The 19,491-nt window shown below is 45.2% G+C and overlaps 1 protein-coding gene across 1 annotated transcript in view; it reads left to right on the plus strand.

Annotated features, from left to right (window-relative positions):
* The first annotated feature begins 19,348 nt into the window (after positions 1–19,348).
* Positions 19,349–19,491, plus strand: part of Phc2 (polyhomeotic homolog 2) — a 104,206-nt gene continuing 104,063 nt past the window's right edge. The window contains exon 1 of the mRNA XM_048815801.1: positions 19,349–19,461. The gene's annotated coding sequence lies outside the window, so the exon portion shown is untranslated. The remainder of the gene's footprint in view (positions 19,462–19,491) is intronic.

The raw sequence follows: 19,491 nt of genomic DNA on the forward strand, positions 1-19,491 counted from the left end.
CTTTTGGCTTACAGATTACATTATTCAGCCAGCCTCCAAGGTCTGTAGACATTCATTCTATTCCCTCATTCTATTCAGGCCATACCTATTCTGAACTGGTCACTGGGTACAAAGGCAGAGTCCCTGTCCTCAGGAGGCTCATAAGAGGTGGGGGCAGCTAACCCATTGAAAAGGAGGAACCCAGATGTCCTCCTGATTCTCCAGCCTGCAGGCTACACTTCCTTTTAATGTGCAAGCAGCAACCATCAACCATCTGAGCCCTCAACCTGCAAGACCTCAGGAAAGTAGGTCTCTGACCAGGTTCCCTTTGCCAAAAATCTCTGAGAAAACTTACAGGTTGTAAGTGTCACCCCTCTGCTTCACTGGACCCCAGGGGACCAGACCAGGACTTTCACTCTCCAGCTGCTGCTTCCCTTAAACTCTTCCCCACTGTGAGCATATTCCCAGAGGACCCCAAAGCCCCTTCTCTCCTCTGGGTTCTCTTCACAGGTGACCTTGTCCAGTCTTGTGGCTTTTGAATATCATCGATTTGCCAATCATCAGCACTGACCTTTCTCTGAGCTCCAGACTCGTGTCCAACTGCCTGTCATCTTTACTAGAGGTGAAGATAAGCAGTTCAGACTTAACTTAGCCAAAGCATACTCTGGACTTCTGGCCCTGCCATATCCAACCCCACCTGCTCCCCCCTCGCCACGTCTCCACCTGGGCTGGCTTCAGTATAGGACACAGCACCATCCACTTCGTTGTTCAATCCACAAACCTGAGAGTCACTCCTGGGTCCTCTCTTTGCTCGTGCCTGGCAGCTAGCTCTGCTGACACCACATCAGGCTCCTTCCTGAATTTGCCTTCTCCTTTGCATCTCCATCCAGAGTTCCCTAGACAATGTGGCCATCACCTCTTGCTTAGATAAGAGGGGTGATGTCTCTCTGCTTTCATCCTGGTCCCCTGCAACCTGTTCTCCACACAGAACACGAGTGAATATTTTAAATGTAAATACTACTCTCGTGCTTAAGCCCTTTTTGATGGCTCCCCATCACAGTTAGAATAAAATTCAATTTCTTACTCTGACTTACAGTGCCCTGCCTAGCTGTCCCCTGACTACCTCTCTTAAGCCAGTGTTCTCTCTCTCTCCCTTCCTCCCTCTCTCCCTCCTTCCCTTTCTTTCTTCCTCTTTCTCTCTCTCACTCAGCCATACTTGACCTTCTCTCTGTTCATCAGGAGAAATTGGACCCACCTCCACCCATGGGCTTTCCTAATAGTCGTTTCCTTTGTCTGGTAAGCTCTACCATCTGGGAGGGATTTTGGTCTCTGTTTTTAGGAAAATTGATTGTTTGTAGATGTGTCTGCTTGTGTGCGTGTGTGTACATGCACGTGTCTGCTTGTGTGTGTGTGTGAATGCCTATGTGTATGCATGTCTGTCTGTCTGTTTTTACTAATCATGTATTAATGCTATAGAACCAATGGCTTTGCCCATGGGCTACCACATTAGGAACTTTTTGCCTGAGACCAAACAATTCTCCTAGACCATCAGGAGGTTCTATTCTCCCAGCCTATTTTCTTAGCAGATAACATGACTTTGAACCTAAAACAAAACAAATCACTTTGAAGTCTTTCCAACAATGAAAGGACCATAACTTGGTAATCATAATAATATGAAAACAAAATAGAATTTAAGGCCAAATCATTAAATGAGATTAAAGAGGCTCATATTGAAAGAACAGAAGCTATATTACTAGAACAACACCACACACAACATAGCTTTCAAAAATATAAGGATAAGTTGATAGCACAATTTTAGTTTTCATTTATTCATCCAACAAATGATAGACTATTATGTGCTAGGTACTGTTCTAAATGGTGGGGAATAAGCACTGAACAAAACATAAAATCCCCGAGACTGTAGAACTTATAGGAAACAGCAGTTTTTTATAAAACATGTAATAATATTATAAAAGTAATATTATAAACTACATATTTGCAATAATAATGAGTCCTATGGAGAAAAATAAAGCAATGACAGTGGATGGGAAAAAGCAAGTATAGGAATACTTGCAATAACTAATGTAATCCAAAAAGACCTAATAAGGTAACATCTGAGCAGAAACCTGAAAGACAAAAAGGAAGCCATGCAACTCTCTGACAGATGAAACTGTAAGTGCAAAGGCTCTGTGGCAGTGTGGGGTGGGGTGGGGGGCAGTACCTGGCCCTTTTGAAAAAAGCTAGGAGACCAGGGTGACTAAAGTAGAATGAGCCAGAGAGTTGTAAAAGATGAGGTTCAAAAGGTTGGAGATGAGCATAGACAGCTCAGGGTGGAGCCTAGAGAGTATTGTGAAGACTTTAGCTTTTATTCTGCATGAGGAGTGATATCGTTATAAGGTTTTGAGCGGAGAAGAGACATGATCTTATTTATACTATAAAAGAATTATTCAGATTGCTCTGTGGAGACCAGAAGTGGTGGGTAAGTAAAGACAGAAACCGAGAAATAAGCAGGTAGCAATTGCAATAATTCAGGTGTCAGATAATGCTGGCTTGAAGCATGGTGGTAGACTTGAGTTAAAGATTGAAGATATGGTTGGATTCCGGGTGTATTTTGAAGCTAGGACTGACAGCATTGGTTAATGACTTCCATGTGGGATGTGAGGAGAGTCAAGAAGGACAGCGAAACTGCAGAACAAGACTAGGAGAATTAGGAATTTGACTTTTGAAGTGTAAACTTAAAATGACCCTCATATACCCAAGTACAGGTGTTAGAAAATGTAAATTGCTAGGCAAAGGAAACACTTGATGCGTGCGAATCCATGTGCATGTGCGTGCATTGTGTGATGTGTACATGTAGGTGTGTTGATGTTAGGCCACTTCTGTCTCTTGGTGGTCGTGTGATCTTGGCAAGTCACCCAGCTTCTTTGGAACACAGAGATAATCAGGCCTACCTTCCAGGATGTTTTAAATCACATCTACAATTTTTTGACACTCTGCCTAACCAAAAAAAAAAAATTGTTTTTAATTCCTCTCTTTTTGCAAATGAGAAGACCTTAGTGGCTGACTGCTGATGAGCCAAATGCAGCAGAAGTGAGGCAATCAGACTGCCAAGGCTAAGCTAGCCAGACTTCCAAACTCTCACTTAGAGGACACTCACCCTGGGAACCCACTCATTACATTATGGGAAGTCCAGGCCACAAAAGAGGCCATATAGAGAGGTTCTAGCTCAGCTCCAGCTAAGGTCACTGCCAGACTTGCAAGTGACAGAGACTTCAGATGATCCCAGCTGTTCCAGCTAACATGGAATGGAGCAGAGATGAGCTGTTCCCATCAAGCCATGCCCAAATTACAAGTCTGTGAGCAAAATGGCAACTGTAAGTACATTATGTGCATCGGAAAGCCATCTAGAGGGATGGAGCCATAGTCTGTATATATCCTGAGCTACTCATCTAGCAAATCTGGTCAAGTCTTCCAGAGGAGAACATCCAATCAGCCAGGCTCTGAGATTTTCAGCATTAGGAAGCACCACCAGGATGCCTTGCAGCCATCAACTGGCCCTGGCCTCCTCTCAAGTGCAGTCTTCTATCAGGTCCTCTCGTGCGTAACTTAATAGCACCCAGAGAACTTCTTCAATGTGCTATACTCAGCTACATCGGCTTCCCACCCATCCCCCGCCCCCATTCCCTTTGTCCACACTCCCTTTTCCTCCCCTAGACTCCGGGAACTAGATTGGCAGGTTTCCCAGGACACAGGGGTTTATTTTTCCCAATCCAATCTAAGGCAGGATCCAAAATCTTCCAGCAGTAAGAGCTTCTTCCCACTTCCCTAGAGACATAAAGTCTGGGGCTACTTCCCAGAAATAGGCAGGGCACAGTGACTTGATGCAATGACTTCCTAGAAGATGGGAGAGCATGGTGGAGAGAGGCCACCATCAGCTGCTGACAACCTCAGCTACTGATACAGCAGGAAGAAGGAGTTGGGACAATACACGTGAGTTAGTGAACAGGATTTTGAATAATCACATCATCTCCAGCCCCCTGTAAAGTGTCCCCACCAAGTTTTATTGGTTCCCAAGACAAGTCTTACTTATGCTTAAAAAAACAAGCCCTTTCCCAGAGTGACCCTTCCGGTTCTGCTGATCCCTGTGTCCTCCATACTCCTTCCAAACCCCACTTCCCACAGCTGCTCCTGCTGGGCACAGCTGTTGTTTGCAGCTGCCTCAGCCACACTGCCAGGGAGGGGGTAGTGGGGGCTCCCCTGCTGTACTCCTGGGCACAGAGGACACAGCTGCTGCTTCCTGCTGTTCCACCAAAGGTCCTTCCCACACACCCCAAGTTCATCAGGTCAACGAGCCCTCTAGGAGATGTGCGCTGGACGCAGAGCAATAGTGGATTTGCTAAGGCTGCTGTAGCAAAGTACCACAAATTGTGAGGTTAACAACAGAAAGGTCTCATCTCACAGTTCTGAGGCTGGATGGCTGAGATCCAGGCATCTGCAGCCTCGGTTCCTCAGAGGTCGGTGAGGGAAGGATCAGCTCCAAGCCTCTCTCCTTGGTTGGTAGATGGCCGTTTCCTCTCCGTCCCTTCACACTGTCTTCCTTTTATGTGGTCTATCTCTGCCCAAATTTCCCCAGCCATATTGGATGGCCAGTTGAAGCCACCCTTAATGCCTTCACTCTAGAAAGGGCCTATCTTTAAAGGTTACATTCCGAGATACTGAAAGTCAGGACTCAAGTTACCTTTCTGTAAGTGACACAATCTGACCACAGCAGGTTCCTTCTGTTCATGTTCCAGGAGTGACCTGGAGGCCATAGACCTCATTCATATGAATGAGGCCAAGGTATCATTTGGACAGTACATTTTGCTAGCTCAGTTCTGCCCCACCCCAGCCTAGGTGACTGCAGGGCTCAGAACCCTCACAAGGCTGCTTTGCCCCCGTGTCTTCAGGGTTTTCAGCAGTGTCTGGGCCCACCGAAGCTGCTGCTCACTCTACCTGGGGCAGCAGGACAGTGTTCTACATGGACAGGTGCTCACATTTTACTGCCTGCCCTTTGACTTCCTCTTGATGGACTGCAGCCTGCCATCCCTCTTGGAGCAATCCTTGTACCCCTGATCCTGTGCCTTGCACAGATTCCTTCATTTCCTATTCAACCATGTGTCTCTTCTGTGCCAGGAAGCTCCTCCCTTCTGGTTCAGAGACAGGAGCTCTTGGGCAAGAATGGTTTGACTCCCCTCCCCACGAATGTAATCACCTCACCTTCCACCCTCACTGCCCTCCTGTCACCTCAGAGGGGACGTTTCTCTCTTGGTTCAAGGCTTCTGTCCACATGTTTGTGCTTGGTCCCTTCTTGTCTGCCGTGAGAGGTGCCTCTCGGGTATGGGGTGCTAACCCACACTTTCTCACATCTTCAAATGCTCCCTCCCTAAAATATTCCTCTTTGCCTGTAAATATTCTCAATGTTAAAAACAGAAGAAGAAAATAAAAGAAAGAGTCTGGGGGTATAGCTAGTGGTAGAGTGCCTACTTGGCATGCACAAGGCCCCAAGTTCAATCCCTAACTCAAGAGAGAGAGAGAGAGAGAGAGAGACCCCTTTTGTACCTTTGACTTGTACCTTTTGTATCTAGGTTTGATACTCTTTCTTCCCTTTCTCCTCCAAGTTATTCAAAAGTGTTGTCTTATACTTCGAGCTCCACATTGACACTTCTTGTCTTTGACTCCTTATGATCTTCAGGGCCACAGAAACTTCATTAATGCCAAGTCCAGTGAGCACTTTTTTCCCCTCGTCTCACTGGCCTTTCCTACTGCATTCAACTATGCAGGCTCAGTCCTTCATCTTCTCCCCCAAGAGCAGGGTACTGGAATTGCCCTCAGTGGTTGCCTTTCCCTCTTTCTTTTCTCAATATCAGAGTTGAACGTGGAAGCCCAGTGGAATTGTCCATTCTCCATCTTTCCTGGCAGGTAGGTAGAGCACTCTGATTGCCAATAGGAAGTGAGCGCCCTTGGTGCTGTGAACCCAGAGATGAGACCCTCAAGTTAAGGGAAGTAACATCAACTTACAAATATGCATTCCAGATGACTCCTTAGGACAGAGCCAGCTCTATTAGCAATGGACTACTCAACACTGAACTATTCATGTAAGAAAAATAAGCATATATTTCCTCTAAGCCATTGTGTGTGGGAACTTTTTGTTACAGCAGCTTAACCTGTACTCTAAGCAACATAACACTGACTCACTAGCTGGCAAGCCATATTCCTTTTGAAACCTCACCACTCCCATCCAACCTAAGTCTTCCTGTTACACTGTCTTGTAGCATCCTGTATTTCTTCAAAACACTTTTCACAGTCTGAAACTAAATAATTGTGCAACATAGTGGTCACTATTGAATGCTGTTCCAATATCTCTCCATCCTTCCTTCTTTTGACCACAAGGAATCCTGATTTTATTCAGGTGTGCATTGCACCTCATCCAAACTTGGGCTGCATGAAAAGGTGAGGTTTGGCCAATTAGATTCTATCTTGTAGACTTTGAAAAGCAATGAGCCACTTATCAAAAGGATCTATGATTGAAAGGTCATAATGTAGAGAAAGCTGGTGAAACTAGAATAGGCCATGTGCAAGCCCAAGTGAGCCAAAACTAAGAATGAGACGGGCCTGGGAATAGAAAAGAAGCAGGGGTATGTGTGCACACTGTGTCACCAGTGACCCATGCATCTTGTCTTCAGAGGACCTGCTGCCACCTCAGTTCCAGGATTACCTCCCAATTCTAGTTGCTGTTCTTGGCAATAATACAACCTACCTCTGAAGGTTAGTGTGAGATTAAAATTAAGTAATGGGTGTCAATTGCTGACATGTGCCTGGCCTGCTGCAGTCAACAAAAGTAGACGTTGTTTCACTACCATTACTTTTATCCTCCTCACTCAGCTCTCTTCCATTTGCCCTGTCCAAGGTAGAGCTCTGCATCTTGTCACAGACACAGTCTGAGAGCTGCTTCTCCGTAGGGCCTCCTGGAGCCAGGCCTGCATGTGTCCGTGGAAGGAGGCAGGCAGAGGAATGGCCTGTAATTGATCCCAGTCAGGGCTGGGCCGGTCCTGTCTTCCTTGGCTGGGGCCTCAGGAAGCAGGGTGCTGTCTGATTTATGTCCATGTTGCACCAGGGATGACCTGGTGCCTTCTCTACGTGTTCTAGCGTCAGACAAGGCCATAAAACGGAATTGGTGCTGCCTGTTTGTTCCTTTAGGGACAACTTGTCCGCGGATGCACCCAGCTCAAGTCAATCCCTTGCAGAATCCTCCCTGGGAAATGTTATTCTGTGTGGCCACCCTGTGCGGTCAAGGTTGCCAGGAGTTCAGGACCCTGATCTTGGCACAATATCCAGGGACAATGAACGGAAGGAAAAGTCGCACTCTCATGTGCCTGCATGGCTTTAGTGAGCACCTGTTTGCAAATGTCTCCCAACCCACATCTTGAACCTATACTTCCCTTCAGTTTCAGTCCCAGCTGTCCACAGGCCTGCTGGACACCTCCTCTCACATGTCCCCAGTTCCAGCCTAAACTCCCATTGACCTGCCTGCCTGCTCATCTCCCTGTTCCTCCTCCCCTGGTGTTTTAATCTGCTTTTCTTTCTTTGCTGCGACCAAGACTTGGAAAGGTTTATCTGGCACTCATGGTTTCAGAGGTCTCAGTCCAGACTCTGGGTTTGAAGTGAGGCAGAACATCAGGGCTGAAGGGTATGACAGAGGAAAGCAGCTCAGAACGTGACAACCAGGAGGCAGAGAGAGCCCCACTCACCAGGGACAAAACAGATCCCAAAGGCACACCCTCAGGGACCCACTTCCTCCGCCACACCCTACCTGCCTTCAGTTACCTCCAATTAATCCATTCAAGTGGATTAGTGCAGTGATTAGGTTAAGGCCCTCATAACCCAAACATTTCCCCTCTTAACTTTCTTAGTATTGTCTCACAAATGAGCTTTTGGGGGACACCTCATATTTAAACCATAACATCTGGTTAGCACCACAGTGAGTCTGAGAAAGCTGCTTCTTCTGGTCATGATGAGTATCTTCATACAATCTCCTCTTTGGCCCTGTTTTTTTTTTAGTTATACCTGGACACAATATCTTTATTTTGTTTATTTTTAGGTGGTGCTGAGGGTTGAATCCAGTGCCTCACATGTGCAAGGCAAGCACTCTGCCACTGAGCCACAGCCTCAGCCCTGTTTTGTAGGTAGTGCACTTGTCATGAATTTACCATCATCCATATCCCTGTATATCTCCTATAGATAAAGACTGTGGACTCCTGGAAACGAAGAACGGGATCTGACTCATCCCTGTACCCCAGTGCCTACAATAGAAACCTGGCACAGAGGACTTCTACTTCTAGCTGAATGGTTGAAAGAATAAACATAGGAACAGAGATGGGCCCATTCATCAAGACTATCTTTATATATATATTGTTAGGTCGGTGGTGGCAACTTGGTGGCTACTTGGTGGCAACTTAGAACAAAGCAGCCCGCGGGAAAAGAACATCAATCAGATGCCGGCGGGAATGCCTGTCAATCAGTCAGATCTCCTGACTAATGCCTGTCAATCAGCAGGACCCCCTGGCCAATCCTGAAGTTCAGCCAACTCCCCTGACCAACTCCAAGGGGGCAAGGGACCCTAAAAACGCCTTTTCCTGTCCCAAGCCCTTCCCTTCCTGCTGTAAGCCCCATAAAAGTCCAGTCCAGTTGAGCTTCCACACGGTTTCTCCTCAGACCCTTCTCCTGTCTCCTCTGTGGGTCTGATCCAGTTCCGCCAGGGAGTGAGATCTCAATAAAGCCTTGTTCAGTGGCCCTTTTAAATCTGCCTCCTTTGGTCGCTGCCCGCCTCGCCTGATCTGATATATATATACATATATATATATATATATACACACACACACACACATATGTATAAAAAATATATATATATATATCTTTATTTTATTTACTCATTTGTTTATTTATGTGGTGCTGAGGATCAGACCCAGTACCTAAAGAGTGCAAGGCAAGTGCTCGACCACTGAGCCACAACCCTAGCCCCTGAGGTAATTCTTAAAAAAAAAAAAAAAAAGAACAGGCCATCTGAAGTTCTACTGGGAATAGTGAAATTAGATATTAGCTTCCTGGAGCCTGCCGTGGTTGGAAATTCAGTGAATTGGAATTTTAATCCTCAAGTTCATTTGGTTAACAGTATTTGGAGATGGAGCCTTTAGAAAGTAATTAGGATTAGATGAAGTCATGAGAGCCGAGCCCCCATTATGGCATTGGTGGCTTTGTACCAAGAGAAAGAGAGATCCGAGCTGGCATACTTTTTCTATCTTGCCATGTGATGACCTCTGCCGTATTATGATGTAGCAAGAAGGCCCTCGCCAGATGCCAAGCAGATGCTGGTGCCAACCTCCAGAACTGTGAGCTAAATAAATCTCTATTCTTTATAAAGTATCCCATTATAGCAACAGAAAATGGACTAAGGCAGAGTCAGAAAGACCTTATTAGTTGCATGCCCTTTCATGTAAGAAAACTGAGACCTGGAGAAGTTAAACAACTTTCTGAGTTTGAACAAGAATTTGGAGGCATCGTTCCCGAGCCAGTCCCCAAACCACCTAACTTCACAGTCCACAGTGCCCTCCTCTCTTCCTACACGCTGAGCTTAAAGTCAGTTCTTCACAAACTCCTGAGCTTGGCTTCCAAAAATAGAAGGAAGGTAGAGGGTATTCTAGACTATCTACAACATTTTATTAATGGGATTGATCTACCATTAATAAATTAAATTAAATTAGATTAAAAAACAAGATAAACTTCTCAGAAATGTCCAGTCCCCAAAGCAAGTATAAGATCATATGACCACGTGGCTCTCTAAACTTTAGTTTCCTCATTTGTGAAATGGTAATAATAGCAGCACCTGCCCTGACATGCCTGTTTTTCCATTTTAGGCCCTTTCAATAAATGGTAGCATTATTCCCTATGATTTTTCTGGACTCTCAGGAAGAGGATTACCCATCCCTACCCTTGCAACACAATTTTGCAGAACCTCTGTGTGGGAGGAATATACCTCATTGACCCCTTGGTGCCAGCCTAGGCCATTGGTTTCCCTTGTCCTACGGAACAGAAGTGACATGTGCCACATCTCAGCAGAAACTTTGAGTCTTTGCAAAATTCACCCATCACATTTTTTCTTGTCTTCAGATTGATATAGGCAGATATTTTAGTCTGGAACCTAGAATGTGAAGACATGTTGAACAGAAGTTTAAATGATCTGCAGCTGTCATTTAACGTAAGTAGAAATAAATCCTTTTTTTTTTTTGTCAGTCATTGAGATTTTGTAGCACAACCTACCAAAAGCTGATTAATGTTTTTTAAAAATATTTTTTAGTTGTCAATGGACCTTTATTTTATTTATTTATATGCGGTGCTGAGAATCTACCCCAGTGCCTCACACATGCTAGGCAAGTGCTCTACCATGGAGCCACCACCGCAGCCCCACTAATAATCTTTTGGCTGTGATATAAACAGAATCATCAGGGACAAATTAAAAGGGAAGATGGGATTTGTGGTTGAAGAAATCCATAAAATGCATCAAATTCCAGGTAGCTCTAGGGATGAGAATTAGTGTTTAGGGTAAGCTGCCATAATAAAGAAACTCCAAAATACAACTCTTAAATAAGATACACGTTGACTTCTCTCTGATGAAAGGGCCTGGAGGTAAGTGGGTGGCCCAGGGTTGCCAGGCAGCTTTGCTTCAAGAGGTTGCACAAAGATCCAGGTTCTAACTAACTCCCTGCTCCTTCTGGCCCCCATGTTATTTGTCTCATTTATACCATGTCTGCAGTCCCGACTACAGGATGGAAGAAAGAGAGAAGTACGGGCAGCCAGTGATCCTTTAAGGATGTGACAGAAAAGTTGGCCACATCATTTCTACTCATAACCCATTGACCATATTTTACTTACATGGCCATTTCTAATAGAAGGGGGGAAAAAAAGCTGGGAAATATAGTTTCTAGCCAGGGGGGGGTCACCTGCTCTGATGAAGTTCATAGGGCGCCTCCTAATGGTAGAACCCAGGAGGAGCTAATTCAGTGTTGTCCTAGAGCTGGCTCACACAAACTCATGAGAGTCAGTTGCATGAATTTCCCCAGATGCTGCATTTCTTGACATGGGCCTTGAAATCAGCCCTGAGGAGAGTATTTACACCACAGAAATTGGCCAACACTCCAATCTGGGCTCTGCCCCTCCCACACCCTCCACCAAAAGGCAACTCAACATTTGTCAGCACTGAGGATAGTGGGTGCCGGGAGGCAGTTAGCAGCGTCTGCCATAGCCAGGGCATGTCTTCTTGGTGTCTCTGTTGCCTTCTTCTCTCACTCTGACCACCATCTCCACTTTTTGCTCTGCAAGCAGCCCTCCTTTTCTCAAATTCATGAGGGTAGCTCCTCTGTTATTTATTTTCCTTGGCCTATGGATTGCCTGCCCTGGGCAGGATGTCTACCTACCTTGGGCAACTCAGCTCTGCCCAGGGCTGGAGGAGCTCTATCACCACCGTGCATAAAACTGACTCCAGAGTATCTGTGGGTAAAACTAGCAATAGAGGTAGGCACTGTATGCATGTGAGGAGGGAAAGCTCTTTCCTCCACCCTACCACAAGGTTTAATTTGTAGCAGACTCTCCTTGTGATGCCTTTCTAGTATTCTTTTGTATCTTTTATGATCATGTGGCTGTCTGGTGAAAAATGTGCTTGTTGGGGTGACAAGAAGCCTTTGACTGTGCCCTGTATTACAGGGGTATTGTTTAACCATATAGACAGTGATAGGAGAGATTTGCAGGAGAACTGAGATACCTACCCTAGGAAAAGTGGCAGGGGCAAAATCATTAAGGAGGAAAGAAAAGAACACAGACATCAGAGTCAGACAGATGTAGGCCCACAGCCCAGCCCTGTCCCTTCTCATTGGATGACCTTGGTCAAGTTCATCTAATGCATGCCTTATTCTGCATACATGCCAGGCCCCTGTACCTGACAGCTCTTCCCTCAAGTCCTTCAGAGGCTTCCCACCTAAAAGCAAGTCTCTGCCTGAACTCCTGTGCACCACCCCGGTCTTTTCTGTAGCACTAATTAGTATTTGGTCATTCAACTTGAGTATTTGGTACTTATTTAAAATGCTTGGGACCAAAAATGTTTCAGATATGGGATTTTTTTCAGGTTTGGGTATACTTTGTATTCAGTATCTTGGGGATGGGATACAAATTTAAACCTGAAATTCATTTGTTTCATATATATTTTATACATATAACCTGGGAAATTATTTTATACAATATTTTGACTTCAACCTGTCACATGAGATTAAGCATGGAATATTCTACTCATGGTATAATGTTGGCATTCAAAGTTTCAGATTTTGAAGGACTTCAGATATGAATTTCCAGATTAGGGAAGCTCAGCCTGTATATATTTATCTACTTGCCTCTTAATTTTTCATCTGTATTGTACCAATCTGCACTCTCCACGTTAGTTTTGTTCATACTGTATCCTTGGCACTGTATCCTTGGCCAAAGACTGACATAAAGCTGCTACTCAAAATTCATCCAATGTATGAATGACTGAATAAAAAAAAGAACAAAGTTAAGTTCTTTAAATCTTATCTGTAAACAGGGAGGATATTTAAAGCTTCTAATGAGTAAGGCAGAGGCAGTAAATATGGCAAACCAGCCAAGTTTCTCAGCCTGAACTTGAGGCACAGCCTGAACTTTGGAGGTTCCTGCTGGGCCAGATATCAACCTTTAGTTGCTAGAAGGTATAAAGGTCTAGGGAACCTCAGGGGAGAAACTGGGGGTGCCAGGGAGGTTAAGGAGGGTACTTAGAAGGCTTGGAGCAGGCTGGGCATAGTGGCACACACTGGTAATCCCAGCAGTTTGGGAGGCAGAGGCAGGAAGGTCACAAGTTCAAAGCCAGCCTCCGCAAAAAGCGAGGCACTAAGCAACTCAGTGAGACCCTGTCTGTAAATAAAATACAAAACAGGGCTAGGGATGTGGCTCATTGGTCATGTGCCTCTGAGTTCAATCCCCAGTAATCACCACCCTCCCTCATAAAAAAGGCAACTTGGGTCAGTAATCAATAGGAAAACATTTCACTAAACTAGCAAGCACTTGAGGTTCTACTGGTGCAAAGCAGCTAAATGTCAGCCACATCTTTAAAATGGAGGAACAGAGACCTAACTGAGCACAGGAGGAGCGGGAGGAGATAACGCACATAAACTCTGTGGTGTGTAAAAGAGGCAGGCCTACAATAAAGGAAACCCTAGAAATTATCCATAATGCTAGGACACACATAGCTACACTCTACCTTCCTGCTCCTCATCCCCACCCCAGCCCCAAGAGAGACAGAGAGTCCTCATTGCCAATTCCAGGTGTGCAGGACGAGTCTGGCTCAAGGTGAAGAGGCCATCAGTGCCCGGGAATGGGGAACATGAAGGAAGAGAACAGTGCTGGACGTCACAGTGGCAGAGCAGGCTGTGCCTCCGGAGAGTCCTCTGTTACTCGGGGAAGTTAGAAATAGGAGTCTCTCCCTTGAAAGCCTGGCCAGGCACCCAACTTCTGTTCAAGATTCCTCTGTATTCTTAAAGTTCCCTGACCCAGAAACTTCAGAGGCTCCAGAACTGAGGTAGGGATTTGGGTCTCAAGATTCCAGACCAGGGCCCTTGAATTTGCTTCTGTTTGAGTAATCCTTGGGCACAGACATCTTGAGCTGTTGGGGTCCTTTCCAAGTGCCACCTGCTACATCTGTCTTATATGCAAGGAGGGATTACTATAAGGATAAGGAATGAGTCACAGGACCCAAGGCTGGAGATGGTACTGGGCCCCAGGATAGGAAAGCAATCTGCAAACTTAGTTTCCTGGGAAATCTGAGCAACAGCTCTACTTTTCTTCCTCACTACATACTGACTAGCTCTTTCTTTTTTCTGGTATGCATGGTGCCAACAGCTTCTGCCTATATACCATCTGCATACAAGGGAGGAGCTAGAATTAGCAGAAAGGCTGTGGGGCCTGGAGATGGTATATGATTGGCTCAGCTTGGGTCAGATGCCCACTTAAGTCATTATCTGTGATCTGGAGTGAAGGGCAGAATCACAAGTATATTAAGCTACTCTTCTCCCAACCCTGTAGATGCAAGAGGGGCAAGGCCATTTATAAAGATATTGCACAAGCAGGAGACACAGGTACTTTCTTCGTGAGATATGCCCAATGTCACCCAGCTAGAAAATGGAACACTGTTATGGTTTAGATATGAGGTATACCCCAGAAGCTCACGTGTGAGACAATGCAAGAATGTTCAAAGGTGAAATGATTAGGTTATAAGAGCCATAACCTAACTGTATAGTGCATTAATCCACTGATACGAATTAACTGGGTGGTAACTAGAGCAGGTAGGGTATGGCTGGAAGAGGTGGATGCGGGGGTAACTTTGGGATCTATATTTTGTCCCTAGTGAGCAGAGCTCTCTCTGCTTCTCTTCTTGGCTGTCAAGTCCTGAGCCACATTCCTCTGCCACACCTTTCCACCATGATGTTCTGCCTCACCCTAGGCCCAGAACTATGGAGTCAGACAACCATGAACTGAACCTCTGAAACCATGAGCCAAAACAAACTTTTCCTTCTCCACATTGTTCTTATCAAGTCTTTTGGTCTCAACAAGGAAAAAGATGACGAACACAAACACCAAGTCCCAGTGACTCCTATGCTCTTTCCATTTTGTTCCAATTCAAGATTATGAAATGAAGGCCTCTGTGCCTGCAGGACACCAGAGGTAAAGCCCAGAGCCTCAGAATCCAAAGAGGGTTCAGAGAACTGAAGGCGGTATTTTTAATACTGGTTTCCCTGCTGGTCTATAACCTGGAGAGGAGCCTGAATTTAACAAGAGGCCTGGTAGGTAGAAATTCTCAGTATTTGTAGAACAAAAGAACAAATGAACTAATAATGAATGACTGAGTGAACCAAGAACTGTGCTCCCACATCTCTTGTAGAGATGGATTTAAAAAAAGAAAAGAAAAGAAAAGGATAACAACAGTAACATTTCTTAGTATTCTAAGGGACTTTGCAGGTTTTAAATCATTATCATCAAGCCATTGAGCGGAGTATTATTATTCCCTTTTAAAAGTAAGATGCTGAGGCACAGAGAGGTTAAGAAAGACACCCAAGCTCACTAGGCTGATGGCAGAATCATTACAAATCTAAATAGCCTACTCCAGAGTTTCTCCTTAACCACGGCATCACACCATCTCCAAGATGCCAGCAGGTACCCCAGATTTAAGGAATCAGAATCTGGGGGTGGGCCCAGAGAATCTCTATTTTTAAAAGTTCACATGATTCTGATGCACAACCAGAATTACACCTACAAGTGCCAATCTGAAAAACAGCAGTAAGCCCAGGGCTGTGTGGCTACAACAAAGGAGGCTGTTTTGACTATTTTGAGGCTTATCTGATTCTATGAACATAAAGCCTGCTGAATGATCATATTGTCTTTGTGACAAGGGAACTCAAATCCAGATCAATGACAAAGAACCCTCTGGGGAGGGGACCTTTGAGCAGAAGACCTGCCCAGAGGAACTGCCTAGGAGATATTCTCTCAAGCGGTTCCAGCTAGCAGGCCTCTGTCCTCAGTAGAGTCAGGACTGGCCGTACCTGCCCTAGTTCCTGGTCTTTGATCTCCCATCTGACCTCCTGTTCACCCCTGCTCTGATCTGGCAACTCCTGCTGGGTTGACACCCTCTCTGACCCCTGGCCTGCCCCAGTTTTCCGCCTCACTGCTCCGGGCTGATACCTTACCTCATGACAGCTCAGGCAGGACAATATTTGTATCAGCCACCAATATTAAAATCGAAATGCCATCTCTTCTAATGATGTAGCGACAAATGGAATATTTGTTCCACTGTAACTCTGAGAGTGGAATTCAGGTATCTTAAACCAACTCAACACCGTCACTGAGCATGGGATATAGAAACAGAAATAGCCCTTGGCACAAGCTGGCACAACGTGGGCTTTCTTTTTTTTTTTTTTTTTAAATTTTTTATTGTTGGCTGTTCCANTGAACTGTGCTGCTATGAACATCGATGTAGCAGTGTCCCTGTAGCATGCTCTTTTTAGGTCTTTAGGGAATAGACCAAGAAGGGGAATAGCTGGGTCAAATGGTGGCTCCATTCCCAGCTTTTGGACAAGCTTCTTAATCTCCCTGGGCCTCAGGCTTACTGTGAGGATTAAATAAAATGATGTATAGAGCAGAGGGCCAGGATAAGTGCTCAATAAATATTTTGGAGACCAAAGTTTATTTCCAGAAACAGTTCACTAAAAGAGCAGGGTGATTTAGATCAAGCAGGACCCCTCATCACCTCCTGCCAGATACCATCTGACTGAATGCTCAGAGCAGTTCTGGGAGGAAGTTAATCTCATTTTATAAATAATGAAACCATAGCTCAGAGATATCAAGCAACTTAGCCAAGTTCACGTACACAGCAAGGAATGCAAAATAGAGCGCCTAAGCACACATTCTTCCTATTCCTGAGTGACATTTACATGCAAATCAGAAGGGGCTGGAGGGCAGCACATTGTTTGGGAGAGGGTCTAGGGCACTTCACTGAAGGCTGCAGTGGCCTGCATAGAAAGCACATTTACCAGATTTACATTTTGTTTAATTACCAAATGTATCTCTAGTCCTTACCATAGGGTGTCCTGAACACTATATCTTAGAGCCTATCAAATGGGCACTGTTGTTTGTTCCGTTTTACAGATGTGGATATTAAGACAGAAAGAGGTTAAGCAACTTTCCTAACATAGTACAGATATTGAGTCACAGAAGTCAGAGTGTGCACATAGTGGGGTACAGGGAGGATTGACACCCCCCCACACAAACACACACAAGCCACCCTTTGGTGCTATTGCTGCCATAAGACCATAAGTAATTTGACCCTAAAAGGTGAATGGCAGAATGGGGTTGTTTAGTTCTGGGACCTTCTGAGTCAACAGCTTCTCATCCCTGGTCCACTTCCTGAAAGCTTTTTGCGCCTCAGTTTTGGAAGCCCTTTGAGTACAAAGAGCTCATTTCCTGTGGCCGGGAAAGACGGGACAAGTTCCTGATGACAGCTCATCTCCCTCATTAAGGCGCTCATAAAAGTGTTTCAAGGAGGCTGACTTACAGCTCGACTGTTTGTCAAGATCCTCTTCTGCAAGGAGCCACTCCGGTAATTTGGTGCTAGGAGATGTGCAAGAGAAACCAGCTCCTTTGAGTCCAGGAATTATTTATGGTCCCAAGAAGAGAGTATGTCATTTGGAGAGATAACAAGACTTCACCAGCACAACAGGCTATTTAATGTGCCAGAGGGATTCGAGGCAGCGTCAAAATTCCAAAACCAGTTAGGAAGGCTTGAGAGACACTGTTGTACATGTCTCTCTGTAGAGTTTTCTGTGTCTCTGGTAGTCTGTTTTGAAGAAAATTTTGGGACCAGGACAGAAAAGACAAAAGCTAACAATTACAACAGTTTAACCCCTAGGCCAGGATCTGAACTAAATGTTTTTTGTACAGTAATTCATTTAATTCTCACAATCTTCCAATTCTATTTTCCAAATAAGGAAATCTAGGCACCGAGAGGTTATATAATTTTCTTGACATCACACAGCCAATGAATGGCCAAGTCAAGATTTTAATCTGAGTCTATGTTTGTGCTCTTAAGCATCAAATAGTCATAATTTAGAGAGAATTGGGTTTTAAGTCAGTCCAGTAAAGTGGAAAGCATGTGTACACACCCACACACACACACACACACACTTTTCAAAATTCTTTCCAATGCCTATATAGTTTGGCATATTTCATTTAAGACTTCAGGTCCCATCCAGTCATTCATATATAGTACTTTAAACTTAAGAGAACTACTGAGCTAAAAATGTCTACATGCAGATGTTTGTGCTTTTAAGCTACCCTGCCTCTAGGTGAGCTATGGAATCCACAGGGGTGAAAATAAAGAGACAGAATTCTAGAGTGCACCTACCGACCCAGTGACTTCTCTTTTAATATTTAGCCTCTGTAACCTTAGCACATGTCACTTGTCCCAAGATATACTTGCTATAGGATTAAGAGATAAGTTTACATCTTGAAAGTTCTATTAGAGAAAGGAGTTCTAATGCCCAATCCTAAATTAAATGACACTGGTATAATGAAACTCCACAAGGCTATCTTTGGAGCCAGACAAATCTGGATTTGAACCCTAAATCTGCTATTTGCTAGCTGTGTAACCTTGGGCAATTTGTTTAATTTGCAAAAGTTTCTTAATCTGTAAAATGGTTACACCTATAATACTGCATTGAGAAGGCTGAGTTTAAAAGTTTCTAAAGAAATCAGTTTGAGAATATATGAATAATAATAATTAAGCTGGGTGAGGAGGCACAAGCCTGTAATCCCAGCCGCTAAAGAGGCTGAGGCAGGAGGATGGCGGGTTCAAAGTTAACCTCAGCAAAAGAGGAGCACTAAGCAATTCAGTGAGACTCTGTCTCTAAAATAAAATAGAAAATAGGGCTGGGGATGTGGCTCAGTGGTCAAGTGCTCCTGGGTTCAATCTCTTGTACCCCCCAAAATAATAATAATAATTAAACCTTAGCTCTTAATAGCTATCTGACCTAAGGGAGGTCGCATCCCCTCTCTAGGCCTCATTTTCCCTCATCAGTAATGTGGCTATATCTATTTTGCCTGCTAACCTCAAAAGTCATTGCAAGAAAACAGTAAGGAACTGGGCAGCTCATGTATGAGGATTTTCTCAACTGCTTGGGATACCTGGAATTGTGAAGAGGTGTTGGGAGACCCCTACTGGAGAAAAAAAATTCAGGAGAGTCCTGGGCCTGAAGTCAGATCTACACCTTTGCTGTTTGGTGTGGTTGTGTGACTTTGGAGGAGTGACCTAATTTCTCTGGGACTCCGTTTTTCCTAATATCAAGTGAGGTTAACAGTACAAACTTCTCAGGTTTACCCAGAGAATCATATTCGGCAGAAAAGTATTAAGCACGTGATTAAGTACTCCGTAAGTATTTGCTGAATTTGAATCTCGTTGGCTGATCCAAACTCAGCCCCTCTCCCTACGTGGGATGGGAAAAGTACGCGGTACTGCCAAGCGGAGCTCAGGTAGAGGAGACGCTCCCCGGGGCCAGCGGACTCTTCACTCCCCCGCCCAGTCGTTGCCATGGCCACCGGTTCAGGTCGGGAGCAGCAGGGAGGCGTGTTTAGCCCAATCCCCGCCTTTCCAGAGTGACTATTGGCTAGAGCAGCCACGTGACGGCGCTGGTATGCTAATATATGGTAATAGCCCCCACGCCCCTCCTCCCCGGGCCGCGTCCGAGTAGCCAGCAGGGTGCGCGGCGCCGAGCCGAGGGGGCGGGCTGAGGGGCGGCCCCCGGGAGAGAGCGGCCAGGTGGAGGAGGAGCGCGAAGGCGACCGCAGGTAACGAGCGGGCGCGTGCGCGCTGGGGTC

This window comes from Marmota marmota, unplaced genomic scaffold (genome assembly GCF_001458135.2).
Source record: "Marmota marmota marmota unplaced genomic scaffold, marMar, whole genome shotgun sequence".
In the NCBI taxonomy this organism is placed as follows: Eukaryota; Metazoa; Chordata; class Mammalia; order Rodentia; family Sciuridae; genus Marmota; species Marmota marmota.